The sequence below is a fragment of the Glycine soja genome, chromosome 5 (genome assembly GCF_004193775.1).
Source record: "Glycine soja cultivar W05 chromosome 5, ASM419377v2, whole genome shotgun sequence".
In the NCBI taxonomy this organism is placed as follows: domain Eukaryota; kingdom Viridiplantae; phylum Streptophyta; class Magnoliopsida; order Fabales; family Fabaceae; genus Glycine; species Glycine soja.
Genome location: NC_041006.1, coordinates 26,262,846 through 26,278,598, shown reverse-complemented (window position 1 = coordinate 26,278,598; position 15,753 = coordinate 26,262,846). Strand labels below are relative to the sequence as shown.

The following is a 15,753-nucleotide window of genomic DNA, read 5'->3' as shown; positions in this document are numbered from 1 at the left end:
TAATACTTTTCCAACGAAAATTATTCCATGAGAAAAATTCCATCAAAAATCACGATTTTTCTTATAGTGTTGGATCTTACTTATGGAATATTCTTAGTACTTGAAACTTGGAGTGTTACAAATAAGATAACATTTTTTTGTTATTTGTTTGGTTTTATTCTAACTTAATAACAACATTAGCCAATTAAATCAATGTGTATTTGGTTTCATGTTAGAAAACTGACTCCCAACTCAAAATTAACTTTAGATAAGTTTTTACATGTTTAATTTTCCATGAGAAAAGTCTAGAATTAATTTTAAGTTAAAACAACTTTAAATAACTTGTATGTTAAATTAAAAAAATTTAAACAAAATTTTACTCAACTTACTTTTATAATGAAACATCTAAAAATAAATCACATTACTTCAAAATAAATTTTGCTATCACTCATTTAAACCTGCACTCAATTAAACCGTGACATATAGTCTTTTTGTTTGGAGTTCAGATTCGAATTTTAAAACATTGATACATCTTCATGCACGTGCATCACTCTGCTTTGAAGTGTTTTTCAATCTTTCCTAAAAGAGTGGAATTAAGGTAATCTTGGGGACCATGAGCCGGTACCCCGGGTATTATTAAGCCTATAGTCCGGAAAGCAAAGAGAAACCATCCTTCTCTGTAGTAAGGTCCGCTTTGGCGGGCAATAATGAAGCTCCATATTATTTCTAAAATTGCATTGTATGGCATGGGTATCACACACCAGAGTGAGAAGTAGTTCTTATTCCATTGTTCTTCAAGAACCTGCATAAAATAAAATATAAAAGAATATTCCCAATACCTATAAATTAAATATTAGGTTTTTATGCAATCAGTTTTTTATCTGGAAACAAAAATTATAAATTAAAGTTATTCAAATATTTTGTGTTATGAAATTCTTTTAATTGTTTAAGAAAACGGGTGATTAAGTTAGTGAAATATAGAAAAGAAAAACAACGTAAAAGAAAAAAGCTTTTTAATAAAAATGGAATATAGTTGCAATTAATCACACAGCTGCACATGCACACAGTCGCACATTGCTTAACACCTGAGACTTTATTTTAAGTTTTAGCTATGGTCGTGTTTAGAGTTTTGTAACTTTAAAAAGGAAATCATGTTTGCAATTAAGTATAAAATTATGAAGATAGTTTATGTATTTAGTATTATTCCAGTAAAATATCCATGATCTCCTTGTCGAATAATTATGATTAAATAAAATACATATTTACCATCTAATGACTATATATAGATGCACACAATATAGTTTTTCTAAGGTAACTTTAACCGAACACACAAGGATAGTATTTATATTAAAAGTCAATGTTCATTTAGGAATTGGGTCAAGCAAATCATCATAGAATTCTTTTTGATAAATAATCTTTTTATCCCTAAAAATGTTAAATATGGTCATATAGTATGGACCCCTGTTGTAAAAACCCTAAAACTAAGAAAATTGCAAATAAATCTTTAAACTTGTATGTTGTTTGATCTAGATTTTAAATTAACTACTCATTATCATGTTAAAACCCTCCATATATGTTAGTTTTATAGCTTAAGTCACACATTGTGTACACGTACAACTTTAGACTAACACATGATAGCCATATTACAATTCTAAAGACTCGTATGTTTTTAATTTTTTAGTTTAAGGAACTAAGATGATTAGTGTCAAACACTTCTAGGAATTAAAAAGATAATTTGCCCTATTCTTTTATAATTTATTGGGAAACTACTTTCTTTTGTTTCGAATGAAACATTACTACTATTATATTTTGTATTATACTAATTAATCATGATATTCATCTTATTTTTCAATTAACTATGGTTATATATATATATCATCATACGGCTTACCTCAAATTCATAGTGTCTATTAAAGAAAAGACATGTCCCAAAGTGCTTGAACATCATTTCCTTGTCATCATAGGGCAACCTCGGAACAAGGTCATTACAATAAACAAACCTACAATACCTGACATGATGTCCCTTAAATTTTTGTCTCAAATAATTTGTATATGCTTCATCCCCAAGTCTTGGTTGCCCAAAGGTGTAGATCCCTTCCAACCTCTCCAACAACAATGTCTCATTGTGCAAACACAATATCGTCCCAAAGAGGATTCCAAGTGCTCCTCCCATACTATGCCCTGTCACTATAAACTTTGCTTTGTTATTTTCACTCAAATCTTTCCTTAGAATGTCCCTAATAACGTATATAGTAGGCTAAGGGGGGAAGATTCTCATCACGTTCAATTTCCTTTGGCCATCCAACATTCTTCTGGAGCCCTAAGGCTTTCATAAAGCCACCATGCATTCTTCCAACGCCAGGAATACCATACCATGATATGTCAAGATCGGTGCACCATGCATCAGCTTCAAAGGGTTCTGTTCCTCTGAAGGCTACAACATATGTATGGCGATCCTCATGCTTATACAAGGCAATCAAGACTTGAGTTGTTGTCTTTTCTTGATACTCTGATTAAGAAAGTCAAATTTCAGTGTATACGAATATAATCTTTATTATTAATTAAGGTTAAGTTATTGCCTTCAATTTGGTCTCTTAAATTTCAAAATTGTGTTAACAATGTCCTTTTCATCTAATTGACCGCAACATCGTTGAAGAAAATGCAAAGCATTCCAATGGCATTTGTCCAATTTGCTAAGGTCGTTAAGGTCTATTAGATGGAAAAGGTAAAATGGAGGCGATTTTAAAAATTAAGAGAACAAATTATATTTTTTATTAATAAAGGAATTAAATTGAACCAATTAAATAAAAAGATGGATAAAAAATAATTTAACCTTAAATTAATTACGAGACTTATTATATAAGAAATAAGATGATCCACACAATTTAAAAAGTCAACATCAATTGCAGTTAATTATTTAATAATAATAATTAGTATAAAAAAAACATGCTAGGTGTCTTTTTTTTTAAGTGCTAGTGTTCCTTTAACCTAAGGGTAATTTGTTCATATTTAAAAGCATTTAATTTGCAAGTCTATCCATTAGGATTAGACTATGGTAAGAGATTATTATATAGTATACATGAGATTATACGTTCAAACCTAATGTGATCATTCTAAATGCCAAAATTGTAAGTTTAGGAATATATATATATATATATATATATATATATATATATATATGGAACCACATAAAGGTAAAGATACCGGAGGAGGATGAATTAAATATGTCTCATCTTTTACGTTCTTTCTCCCATATATCCTTCAGATCTAACTCATCTTCATCTTCATCCTTAATGAATTCCCCCAAAAAAAACCAATTTGCTCAACGAGCAAAAAAATCAAACCCACAAAGTCGCCCCCAAACACAATCTCTTTGATGAGGAGGTCCAATTCAAAGATATAAACCAAAACATGGATGACTGAAATATCCCAAAAATCCCTCAGGATACACTATATATTCCTGAGACAATTAAAGACAAATATAATTTTGATTACATAATTAAAAATGTAGAAAATAATATTCCTCTATGACAAGATATAGGGAAAGAATTTCATTTACTTTCAAAAAATTCAATTTATGAACATAGTCGTAAATATAAATATCTACACATAAGATGTGTACAAGTAGTCATCAAGCCCTTAATTGATATGGGCATAGATGCAGCGGTATTAATGTGCCTTAGAGACATTGGGCATAACAAATTTGAAGATTCCTTGATAGGAACAGTAGAAACAAGCCTAAGACAAGGTCTGATATACTTCAATTGTTACCCAAACAAAACAGTGAGTCTGATGGACAAAAACATTCTTGACTCTTTGTTCTTAAATATCCACTTTCATGGCCTTGACATAAAAGAAGGATCAATTCTGGTGGCCTTAATCTATAGGATTTAGTACAAAGTCATTAACACTTGTGCGTCAAGAGTCCTATTAAAACTACAAAAAAAAGACAACTTTGTTTATCACTGATATGACAAAGGCCAATGTTTCTCTCCCAAGAACAATAAAATGGGATGAGGTAACTCTTCCTGAAAAATGGATCATGGACAAGGCCACATCGTCTGTTCCCCGACCCACTCCAACTATAGAACAAATTAAACAAGACAACTCTGGTAAGGTAGAAATAACCTTTAACAGGAGAAATTCTTTCTCATCAAGGATAGAAGCCTCTAGGTCTGAATATGAATCGGCAAGAAGGTCTTTCTCGGTGAGAACCCGTTCAATCCCAGTAGGATTAACCAGATCTAAGTCACACAACCAGTTCCCTACTGTAAACCTCCAAGGTTTAGATACCACTTCTAGTATACCTAGAACAACATACAACCAAGAACAAGAGGACGACCAAAAGTCGATCCAATCTCCAACTTACTCCTCTATGCATGAACCTTATGATGTTATCTGAAAAATTTAGCATTGATAAGGAAACCCTTAGAAAAGACTTTTATTTTCCGGAGAATCAGCCTCAAAGGAGATGGTTTTTTCAACATTTTAAGGGTTCAAACAGATAACAAATCCAAGAAAAGTTTTATGAATTTTTCAAAAGAGTCAAAATTAACATCCTTTTCTTTGATTGGTTTCATGCTTATACCATTAAAGAGGATATAGATTACCCGTGGAAACAAGATATCATAGGTAATCCAACAACAAATGTAATTACCAATTGGCAGATCAAGGATGGTGAGTGAATCCAATCGGAATTACCTCTCACAACACAATATCAACTGCCAAAGATCAAAGACAGTAATGATAAACCTGTCATGGCCAGTCCCTTTAGGACAAAAGATATCAACGAAGAAGTAACTTCCAAAGATATCAAAAAGCCTAATGGAACAGACAAATTATACCAACAAATATTTGCAAGTTTTAGGAGAGTCTATCATAACAAAGAAAATTTCCAAACAAAAATCTCCTGAAGAATCTCAATCAAACATCCCCATAGAAAAACCCTTATTCATACCTTTCAAAATTAGCGACAAAGCTAAACAGAAGATTAGGGAACTAAGAAAGAACAAGTCTCTTATAGAAGGAGTGGGTGAAAACAATAGTGAATTATTGAACAAGCTTGATAGTTTACTTATAGTCATCCCCGAAACTCCCCAACCTTCGGAAGGAACATCGAGAATGGTGACAAGAAGTACCTCCAAATTAATTAATGTTATTAATGAAAATAGTGACCAAAACTCAAAAAACGCTGTAGAAGCAAAGCTTCATGATGAATCAAGAATGATTCAAAGATGTCTTGATGATAACAAAGGTGATGACAAAAAGCTCAAAGGTCAATCAAAGAATGAGTTCAAGAAAGATAGAATCAAGAAAGAATGAGTTCAAGATGTTCAAGATAGAATCAAGAACACTTCAAGATTCAAGGATCAAGCATCCAAGAATCAAGATCAAGATTCAAGACTCAAGATTCAAGATTCAAGAATCAAGAGAAGACTTAATCAAGATAAGTATGAAAAGGTTTTTTCAAAAACTGAGTAGCACATGGATTTTTCTTAAAACATGTTTACCAAAGAGTTTTACTCTCTGGTAATCGATTACCAGATTGTTGTAATCGATCACCAGTAGCAAAATGAATTTGAAAAAGTTTTCAGATGAATTTACAACGTTCCAATTGATTTCAAAAAAGCTGTAATTGATTACAATGTTTTGGTAATCGATTACCAGTGTCTTTGAACGTTGAAATTCAAATTCAAATGTGAAGAGTCACATCCTTTCACATAAAAGCCTTGTGTAATCGATTACACTGATTTGGTAATCGATTACTAGTGATTGTTTCTGAATAAATCAAAAGATGTAACTCTTCAAATGGTTTTTGACTTTTTCAAATTGGTTTTAAGTTTTTCTAAAAGCCATAACTCTTCTAAATGAAGAGTCTATAAAAGCAAGGCTTTGTTTTGCATTTTATATCAATCCAATTAATCTTATACAATCCTTTACAAGCCTTGAATCTCTTTGAACTTATTCTTCTTCTTTGTGCCAAAAGCTTTCCAAAGTTTTCTGGTTTTCTAAACCTTGAAAACTTGTGCTATTCATTCTTTTTCATAACCCTTTGACAAAAAGAATTCGCCAAGGACTAACCATCTGAATTCTTTTTGTGTCTCTCTTCTCCCTTTCCCAAAAGAACAAAGGACTAACCGCCTGAATTCTTTTGTATCTCCCTTCTCCCTTGTCAAAGAATTCAAAACGGCACAGTCTGAGAATTCTTTTGATTCTTTCCTTTCCCTTATACAAAAGTTTTCAAAGAACTAACCACCTGAGAATTCTTTTGTATTCCCATTCAGCAAGTATCAAAGGTTTAACCGCCTGAGATCTTCGTCTTAACACATTAGAGGGTACATCCTTTGTGGTACAAGTAGAGGGTACATCTACTTGGGTTGTTGACTGAGAACAAGAGAGGGTACATCTCTTGTGGATCAGTCCTAGTGGAGGGTACATCCACTAGGTTCAAAGAGAAAAAGGGAGGGTACATCTCTTGTGAATCTTTCCTTGTAAAAGGATTTTTACAAGGTTGAAAGAAATCTCAAAGGCCGCAGGTCACTTGGGGACTGGATGTAGGCACGGGTTGTTGCCGAACCAGTATAAAAACTCTTGTGTGTTTGTCTCCTTCATCCTTACTCTTTTACTTTCCGCTGTGCATTTTAATTTCCGCTTTTACTTTTGGTTAAGTTTCTATTCTACTCCTTATTCTCTTAACAACATAGTAAAAGCCTTAAAAGAGTAAATTTTTAATTAGTAAAGGTTTAGGAATAATTAATTCAACCCCCCCTTCTTAATTATTCTGAGGCCACTTGATCCAACAAGTGGTATCAGAGCAGGTATCTTGTAGAAAGTCTAACAACTTCAAGATTCATGGCCTCTTCAAATCCCTTGTTTCTTGAAGGAAATTCCATTCATAGACCACCCATTTTCAATGGTGAGGGTTACCATTATTGGAAAACCCATATGCAGATATTCATTGAAGCCATAGAAATAGGACCAAACATACCCAGTATAGTAGATGTAAGCACAAGCACTACAACCCAAAAACCTAGAGATAAGTGGATAGAAGAAGATAGGAGAAGAATCCAGTATGATATCAAAGCCAAAAACATCATCACTTCAGCCCTAGGAATAGATGAGTACTTTAGAGTGTCAAATTGTACTAATGCCAAGGAGATGTGGGATACTCTCCAATTAACCCATGAAGGAACCACTAATGTAAAAAGGTCTAGAATCAATACCCTTACCCATGAATATGAATTATTTAGGATAAACCCTAATGAAAATATCCATAGTTTGCAAAAAAGATTTACACATATAGTAAACCACCTTGCCTCTCTAGGAAAAATCTTTCCTAATAAAGATTTGATTAATAAAGTTTTAAGATGTTTAAGTAGGGAATGGCAGCCCAAGGTAACTGCTATTTCTGAAAGTAAAGACCTCTCTTCCATGTCTCTTGCCACTTTATTTGGTAAATTGCAGGAACACGAGATGGAACTTCAACGACTTAATCAAAATAAATAAAATGACAAAAAAAAGAGAAGTATAGCCCTTAAAGCCTCATCATCAATGCAAGAAGAAAACGAAGAAGGAGATTCAGATGATGAAGAAGATTTTTCTTTCTTTGTTAAGAAATTTCAGAAATTCATCAAGAAAAGAAGAATTGACAGGCGTCAGAACTTCAATAATGGAAGAAAATCACAAGATGATTCTCAAGTTCATAGGTGTTACAAATGCAACCAAATTGGTCACATCAAGGCCAATTGTCCTTCAAATGAAGAGTGGCATGAGAAAAGCGAAAAAGAAAAGGTTTGATGAAAGAAGAACTAAGAAAGCCTACATTGCATGGGATGACAATGATTCATCCGATGGTTCAGAAAAGGAGATAAATCTTTTAACCAAGGATTATGAAAGTGATGAGAACATCTCTCAAGAATGAAAAACAAGGAGAAAAAGTATGATCCTCATCTTTGAAGATCTAGACACTTCAATCTTGAAGAAGGTAATATCAAAACCATTCTCTTATTAAAATTTCCCTTAAGTTGAAATTTTTATTCAAACAATTTGATTATGATGACTAACAATTTTTCATTTGTTTGTTTTGATTGTTTGAAATTATGAGTATGTGTTCTTGATTGATTTCATCTTATTTGCATGAAATATTCATTCATATATTTGAATAAAATCAATATTCTTCATACTTATGTTTGATTGTTGTGATATAATTATTTATCTACATACTTTAATGTTTTTGCATGATATGATATGTGAAATAATTGATTAAGAATTATTCATAAAGTATTTTTTCTTTAAAAAATATTTTGATAAACACTCAAAATTTCTTTTCTCCTAGAAAGCCTTTTGGTTTTTGTTTTCTGGCTAAAATAACCTCTGGTAATCGATTACCATAATAGTGTAATCGATTACAAGCAGTTATTTATGGCAATGTTGATCTCTGGTAATCGATTACCATATTTGTGTAATCGATTACAACACGTCCCTCCAACTATATATTTAGATTTCAAATTCTGAAACCTGCAACTCTTCTCTCTCTCGAAAATCCTTGCCCCCAAATTTTCTTCCAGCCATATCTCACTCAATTTTTGTCCAAATCACTCCCCACAAAGCCCAAACTTCTTCTTTTTCCACTCTCTTTCATTTGAACCGATTGAAATCTCAAAAAATCTCTTCAAATGGCAGAACCATCGAAGAAGCGAAAGGGCACTTCGAGTCGGAGTCAACGGCATTCCGGGTCACAAGAAACACCAATTCCTTCCTCCATTCCCTCTGGATCATTGTTTTCATCAGAGGAACAACGTATACGGTACACAAACCTCTTTTCCTCTCGTTCCATTATAGACCCAAAATTCATAGATATAGATTTCTTCTCAAATGAGAGTTTTGAATGCTTTCAAGCATTTGAAAACTCCAATCTTATTCCATTCATGTCTCTGAAATTACTTGTTTATTATGATCTAGTCAAAGCCTTTTATTCTAATTTAGAAATCCATGAAGGCACCCTAATGTCTGAAGTTTATGGGATTAAGATGGTCATTGACCAGTTCCTATTCTATGATTTAACCCAATTGCCAAGCGAAGGTGTACCATTTGAAGGTGCACTAATTGATGATTGGAAGTTTGATTTCTCTGTACATGATGCCCGCCAGTTGGTTTGCACCAACCAAGCGGATATGACCAGAAGGCTACTTGGTTCATTGGCTTTTGATAGCCGCATCCTCCATTACCTAATTGTTCGCATTTTGCTTTCGAGATCTTCAAACCTTGCTCAGGTTTCTAAAGAAGATCTCATTGTTATGTGGGCCTTTCATAAAGGTTTACAAATTGATTGGGCACATCTTGTTAGATATCGCATGCATAAGGCATTGCGATTGAATGCTCCATTGCCTTATCCTCATCTTGTTACCCTTTTCCTTCAACACTTCAACATCCCTCTTGATTTTGAACCCTATGTTTCAATCAAGAGATCCTTCTTTATAGGCGCTTCAGTCATAGCATCCTTTGGTTATCAAAAAGAACATGATGGCTCTTGGGTAAAGAAGGGTGCTCGACATGTTGGTGAAGAAGGACATGATGAAGAAGATTCATCTCTTCTTTCAAAGATTTTGGACAGGTTTGATGGTCTTCAAACCTTTGTTGGTGAAAGGTTTGACACTTTGGAACTACAAGTAGACATGCACTTTAATGAAATGGAGTCAAGAATCACCAAGGTTGAAGAAGATGTGTCTTACATACGTTCAAGCTTTGATCGACCACCACCGCCGCCACCATCATCTTAGTTTTCTATTATGTTATATTATTAGTACTTTGATTTCCAGCCTTGTATTTTGGCTATATTATTATGATATTTGAACAATTTACTATTTCCTTATTTGCATGGTATGTTTGAACAAATATTAAGTATGTTATTTGACTATGTGGATTTTATAGTTAATCTATTCATGATTGTTGCTTCATGGTTCTTGCTTCATGATTTGGTTGATATTTTTCCATGAATGTTGTATGGATGCTTAGTTATATGTGTATGCCTCAAATTTTTTACGCACTTTGGCTTTTTGTTGATGCCAAAGGGGGAGAGAAATAGGGATTAAATCAAGAACTAACATGAGTAATCAACTTAATTTTAAGAGAAGCATAAATTCAAAAACAAAGGGGGAGAATGGAAATTTATGTGAGTGATCGACTAGGAAAAAGTGTGTGTGTGTCTGTTTCTTGATTTCAGAAGTTGTCATCATCAAAAAGGGGGAGATTGTAGAAGAAAATATTCATGATAAATCAAGAATGATTCAAAGATGTTTTGATGATAACAAAGGTGACGACAAAAAGCTCAAAGGTCAATCAAAGAATGAGTTCAAGAAAGATAGACTCAAGAAAGAATGAGTTCAAGATGTTCAAGATAGAATCAAGAACACTTCAAGATTCAAGGATCAAGCTTCCAAGAATTGAGATCAAGATTCAAGAATCAAGAGAAGACTTAATCAAAATAAGTAGGAAATGCTTTTTTCAAAAACTGAGTAGCACATGGATTTTTCTCAAAACATGTTTACCAAAGAGTTTTTACTCTCTGGTAATCGATTACCAGATTGTTGTAATCGATTACCAGTAGCAAAATGAATTTGAAAAAGTTTTCAGATGAATTTACAACGTTCCAATTGATTTCAAAAAAGTTGTAATCGATTACAATGTTTTGGTAATCGATTACCAGTGCCTTTGAACGTTGAAATTCAAATTCAAATGTGAAGAGTCACATCCTTTCACATAAAAGCCTTGTGTAATCGATTACACTGATTTGGTAATCGATTACTAGTGATTGTTTCTGAATAAATCAAAAGATGTAACTCTTCAAATGGTTTTTGACTTTTTCAAATTGGTTTTAAGTTTTTCTAAAAGTCATAACTCTTCTAAATAAAGAGTCTATAAAAGCAAGGCTTTGTTTTGCATTTTATATCAATCCAATTAATCTTATACAATCCTTTACAAGCCTTGAATCTCTTTGAACTTCTTCTTCTTCTTTGTGCCAAAAGCTTTCCAAAGTTTTCTGGTTTTCTAAACCTTGAAAACTTGTGCTATTCATTCTTTTTCATCTCTTCTCCCTTTGCCAAAAAGAATTCGCCAAGGACTAACCGTCTGAATTCTTTTTGTGTCTCTCTTCTCCCTTTTCCAAAAGAACAAAGGACTAACTGCCTGAATTCTTTTGTGTCTCCTTTCTCCCTTGTCAAAGAATTCAAAACGACACAGTCTAAGAATTCTTTTGAATCTTCCCTTTCCCTTATACAAAAGTTTTCAAAGGACTAACCGCCTGAGAATTCTTTTGTATCTCCATTCACAAAGTATCAAAGGTTTAACCGCTTGAGATCTTTGCCTTAACACATTGGAGGGTACATCCTTTGTGGTACAAGTAGAGGGTACGTCTACTTGGGTTGTTGACTGAGAACAAGAGAGGGTACATCTCTTGTGGATCAGTTCTAGTGGAGGGTACATCCACTAGGTTCAAAGAGAACAAGGGAGGGTACATCCCTTGTGGATCTTTGCCTGTAAAAGGATTTTTACAAGGTTGAAAGAAATCTCAAGGACCGCAGGTCGCTTGGGGACTGGATGTAGGCACGAGTTGTTGCCGAACTAGTATAAAAACTCTTGTGTGTTTGTCTCCTTCTTCCCTACTCTTTTACTTTCTACTGTGCATTTTAATTTCCGCTTTTACTTTTGGTTAAGTTTCTCTTCTACTCCTTATTCTCTTAACAACATAGTAAAATCCTTAGAAGAGTAAATTTTTAATTAGTAAAGGTTTAGGAATAATTAATTCAACCCCCCCTTCTTAATTATTCTGAGGCCACTTGATCCAACAAACACAACTGAGGTAGGATCAGTATATAAAAAACATAAATCCAATAAATTCCTAACATTGGAAAACACCCTCCAAATTATATTATCAATGACCGACTGCCCTTGTCCTTCTATTAGAAAAAAGAGGTGAAAGTAGTTTCAAAAGTTTTAGTGCAAATAACATTTACGAGGGGAATATAGATGCCCAAAAGGAGTACAATATCATGAATACACTCCAACACATGACCATGGTAGCCACAACCTACCAAACATCCCATGAGTGTTCGGAAGAAACCATTATTGATATCTTAGTAGCAGGATATTCCGGACAATTGAAAGGTTGGTGGGATAATTATCTCACTAATGATGAAAAGTAAAAAATTTACAGCGCAGTCAAAATGGATCTCAATGGAAAAGTCATTACTAATGACGACAATAAGGAGATTCCTGATGCTGTTAATACCCTCATTTTTACAATAGCTCAAATTTTATTGGAGACCCGTCACTTTGGAAAGATAGGTCTGCAGAATTATTATCCAATCTTAAGTGTAGAACTTTAGCAGATTTTAGGTGGTATAGAGATACCTTCCTAACTAGAGTCTACATCAGAGAAGATAGTCAACAACCGTTCTGGAAAGAAAAATTTCTAGCTGGTCTTCCAAGATCATTAGGAGATAAGGTTAGAGACAAAATCCGTAGCCAGTCTCTTAATGGAGACATTCCATATGAGAGTTTAAGTTACGGTCAATTAATTTCTTATGTCCAGAAAGTGGCCCTGAAAATCTGTCAAGATGACAAAATTCAAAGACAATTAGCCAAAGAGAAAGCCCAAACAAAGAAGGATTTAGGATCTTTCTGCGAACAATTTGGACTATCAGCTTGTCCAAAATAAAAGAAAAAAAAACTTTTAGGAAAGAATCCCATGAAAATAAAACTGTCCACAAAAAGAGATTTCCAAGAAGAAGATACTCCCACAAACCCTTAACTAGTAAAGAAATGGAAACTCCTAAGCCAAAATTAAAGTCCAAAATAACATGCTACAACTGTGGAAAACAAGGCCACATTAGCAAATACTGTAGGTTAAAGAAAAAATTAAGAAACCTTAACCAATAGAATCAGCCATTGAAGAGCATATTAATAATTTTCTCATAGAAACTTTGGAGGACGAAACAGAAACTTCATCCTCCATACTTTCCGATGAAAACCTCAACATAATTCAACAAGATGACCAACTATCATCTACAAATGATGATAATGAAAGGCAAATCAACACTTTAACAAGAGAACAAGATCTCTTGTTTGAGGCAATCAATTCCATACCAGATCCCCAGGAAAAGAAGGTTTTTCTGGAAAAATTAAAGAAAACCTTAGAAACCAAACCCAGACAAAAAGATTTTATTACAAATAATAAATTTGATGTTAGTCCCATATTCAAAAGATTAGAAAATACTTCAGCAAAACCAACAACAATTTAGGATCTCTAAACAGAGATTAATAATTTAAAAAGAGAAGCTAAAGAACTTCGTTAACAACAAAAAATTCATCAAATCATTCTTTCTCAGCTTGAAGAAAACAGTGATTTTGAAAATACGGAAAAGGATATAGAAAGTGAAAATGAAAATTTGGAAGACGAAATGTTTATGGGATTAATCAACAAGATTAAAATCCAAAAGTTTTACATAAACATTAAAATCATTATTAATGATTTTTTCTTAGATACGATGGCCCTATTTGACACAGGGGCTTATTCAAATTGTATTTTAGAATGATTAATTCCTACAAAATTCTTTGAAAAAACTTCAGAAAAACTGAGTACAACAAATGGATCAAAATTAAAGATTAACTATAAGTTATCTAACTCAATTATTGAAAACCAAGGCCTTAGGATTAATACAAACTTTCTTCTGGTAAAAAATCTTAAGAACGAAGTAATCCTAGGTACTCCCTTCATTAGAGCTTTGTTTCCTCTTCAAATGTCTAAAGAAGGAATAACTACAACTTATTTTGGCAGAAAGATTACATTTAATTTTTCTACTAAACCAATCTCTAGAAACATAAATCTTATAGAAAAAAAAATTAACCAAATCAACTTCTTAAAAGAAGAAGTATCTTTTAATAACATCCAAATACAATTGGAAAAATCCCAAATAAAAGAAAAAATTCAATCTTTATTACATCATATTGAATCAACTATCTGCTCTGATTTGTCATATGCATTTTGGAATATAAAAAAAACATTGTCAATCTTCCTTATGAGAAAGACTTCAGGGAAAAACAAATTCCCACAAAAGTTAGGCCAATTCAAATGAATGAAGAACTCCTCCAATATTGTCAAAAAGAAATCAAGGATTTGCTTGACAAAGGCCTAATTAGAAAGAGCAAAAGCCCATGGTCTCGTTGTTGCTTTCTATGTTAATAAATAGGCTGAGCTTGAATGGGGTACACCTCGATTAGTCATAAACTATAAACCATTAAATGAAGCCTTACAATGGATTAGGCATCCTATCCCAAATAAAAAAGATTTACTCAACAGATTAAATTCTGCAAAAATATTTTCCAAATTTGATATGAAATCTGAATTTTGGAAAATTCAGATCCAAGAATCGGATAGGTACAAAACAGCCTTCACTGTACCTTTCGAGCAATATGAGTGGAATGTAATGTCATTCGATCTGAAGAATGTCCCTTCATAATTTCAAAAAATCATGAATGACATTTTCAATCCTTATTCAAAATTCGTCATTGTCTACATAGATGATGCTCTAATCTTTTCTCAAAACATTGATCAACACTTCAAACATCTATAGACCTTCATTCATATCATCAAACAAAATGGTCTGGCAGTCTCCAAATCAAAAATCAATCTTTTTCAAACCCGAATTAGGTTCCTTGGTCACAACATATATCAAGGCACAATCATTCCAATAGACAGGTCAATAGAATTCGCCAGCAAATTCCCCAACCAAATTTTTGACAAGACCCAGTTACAACGATTTCTTAGTTGTCTAAATTATGTAGGATAATTTGTCCCATATTTAAACAACATTGTCAAACCATTGCATGATAGGCTAATCCGCCTTCCTTGTCTGACCTCCATACTCAAATAGTCAAAGATATCAAACTCAAAGTCCAATCTATAAAATGTTTGTATCTTCCTATCCCACAGGCATTCAAAATTGTTGAAACTGATGCATCCGACATAGGTTATGGTGGCATACTCAAACAAAGAATTCATAGCCAAGAACATGTCATTTCATATACATCAAAGCATTGGAATTCTGCACAACTAAAATATTCAACTGTCAAACAAGAAGTTTTAGCAATTGTTTTGTGCATTTTCAAATTTCAATCAGATTTACTAAATCAAATTTTTTTTTATCCAAGTTAATTGTAAATCAGCCAAAGATATTTTACAAAAAGATGTTAAAAACCTTGCCTCAAAACATATTTTTGCAAGATGGCAAGCAATTTTAAGTGTCTTTGATTTTGATAATATATCAAAGGCACTTAAAACTCTCTACCTGACTACCTTACCCGTGAATTCTTACAGAAAAGTGGTGATGCCTCCTAAGGCAACAGGAACCTCCCTAAGGGGAGGTCGGAGTTCCGGAAAAGGATTCAAGTTGGCTCTACTAGAGCCAACTATCAAAAAAGGTTCTTCGGCATCTTCTGGGTCACCTACCCAGACTGGGTCATCCACCCAGAAACCAAAGAAAGAAGGGTCATCGACCCATATTACTACCATCAAACCTAAGTCATCAACTTGGGATTCCCCCAAACCTACAACAACAATGTTAACGTATAAGTTAACATCTGTTTTTTGTTTATGTATATTAACATCGGTTTTTTAAAAAATCGATGTTAACTTATACGTTAACATCAGTTTATGTTAAAAACCAATGTTAACATAAAAATTAACATGTAACCGATGTTAACGTATAAGTTAACATC

General features: G+C 33.1%; 1 pseudogene; it reads right to left on the bottom strand.

The window, feature by feature from the left end:
* Positions 1 to 526: 526 nt before the first annotated feature.
* On the bottom strand, positions 527 to 15,547 carry LOC114411227 (annotated as a pseudogene).
* Positions 15,548 to 15,753: the final 206 nt, after the last annotated feature.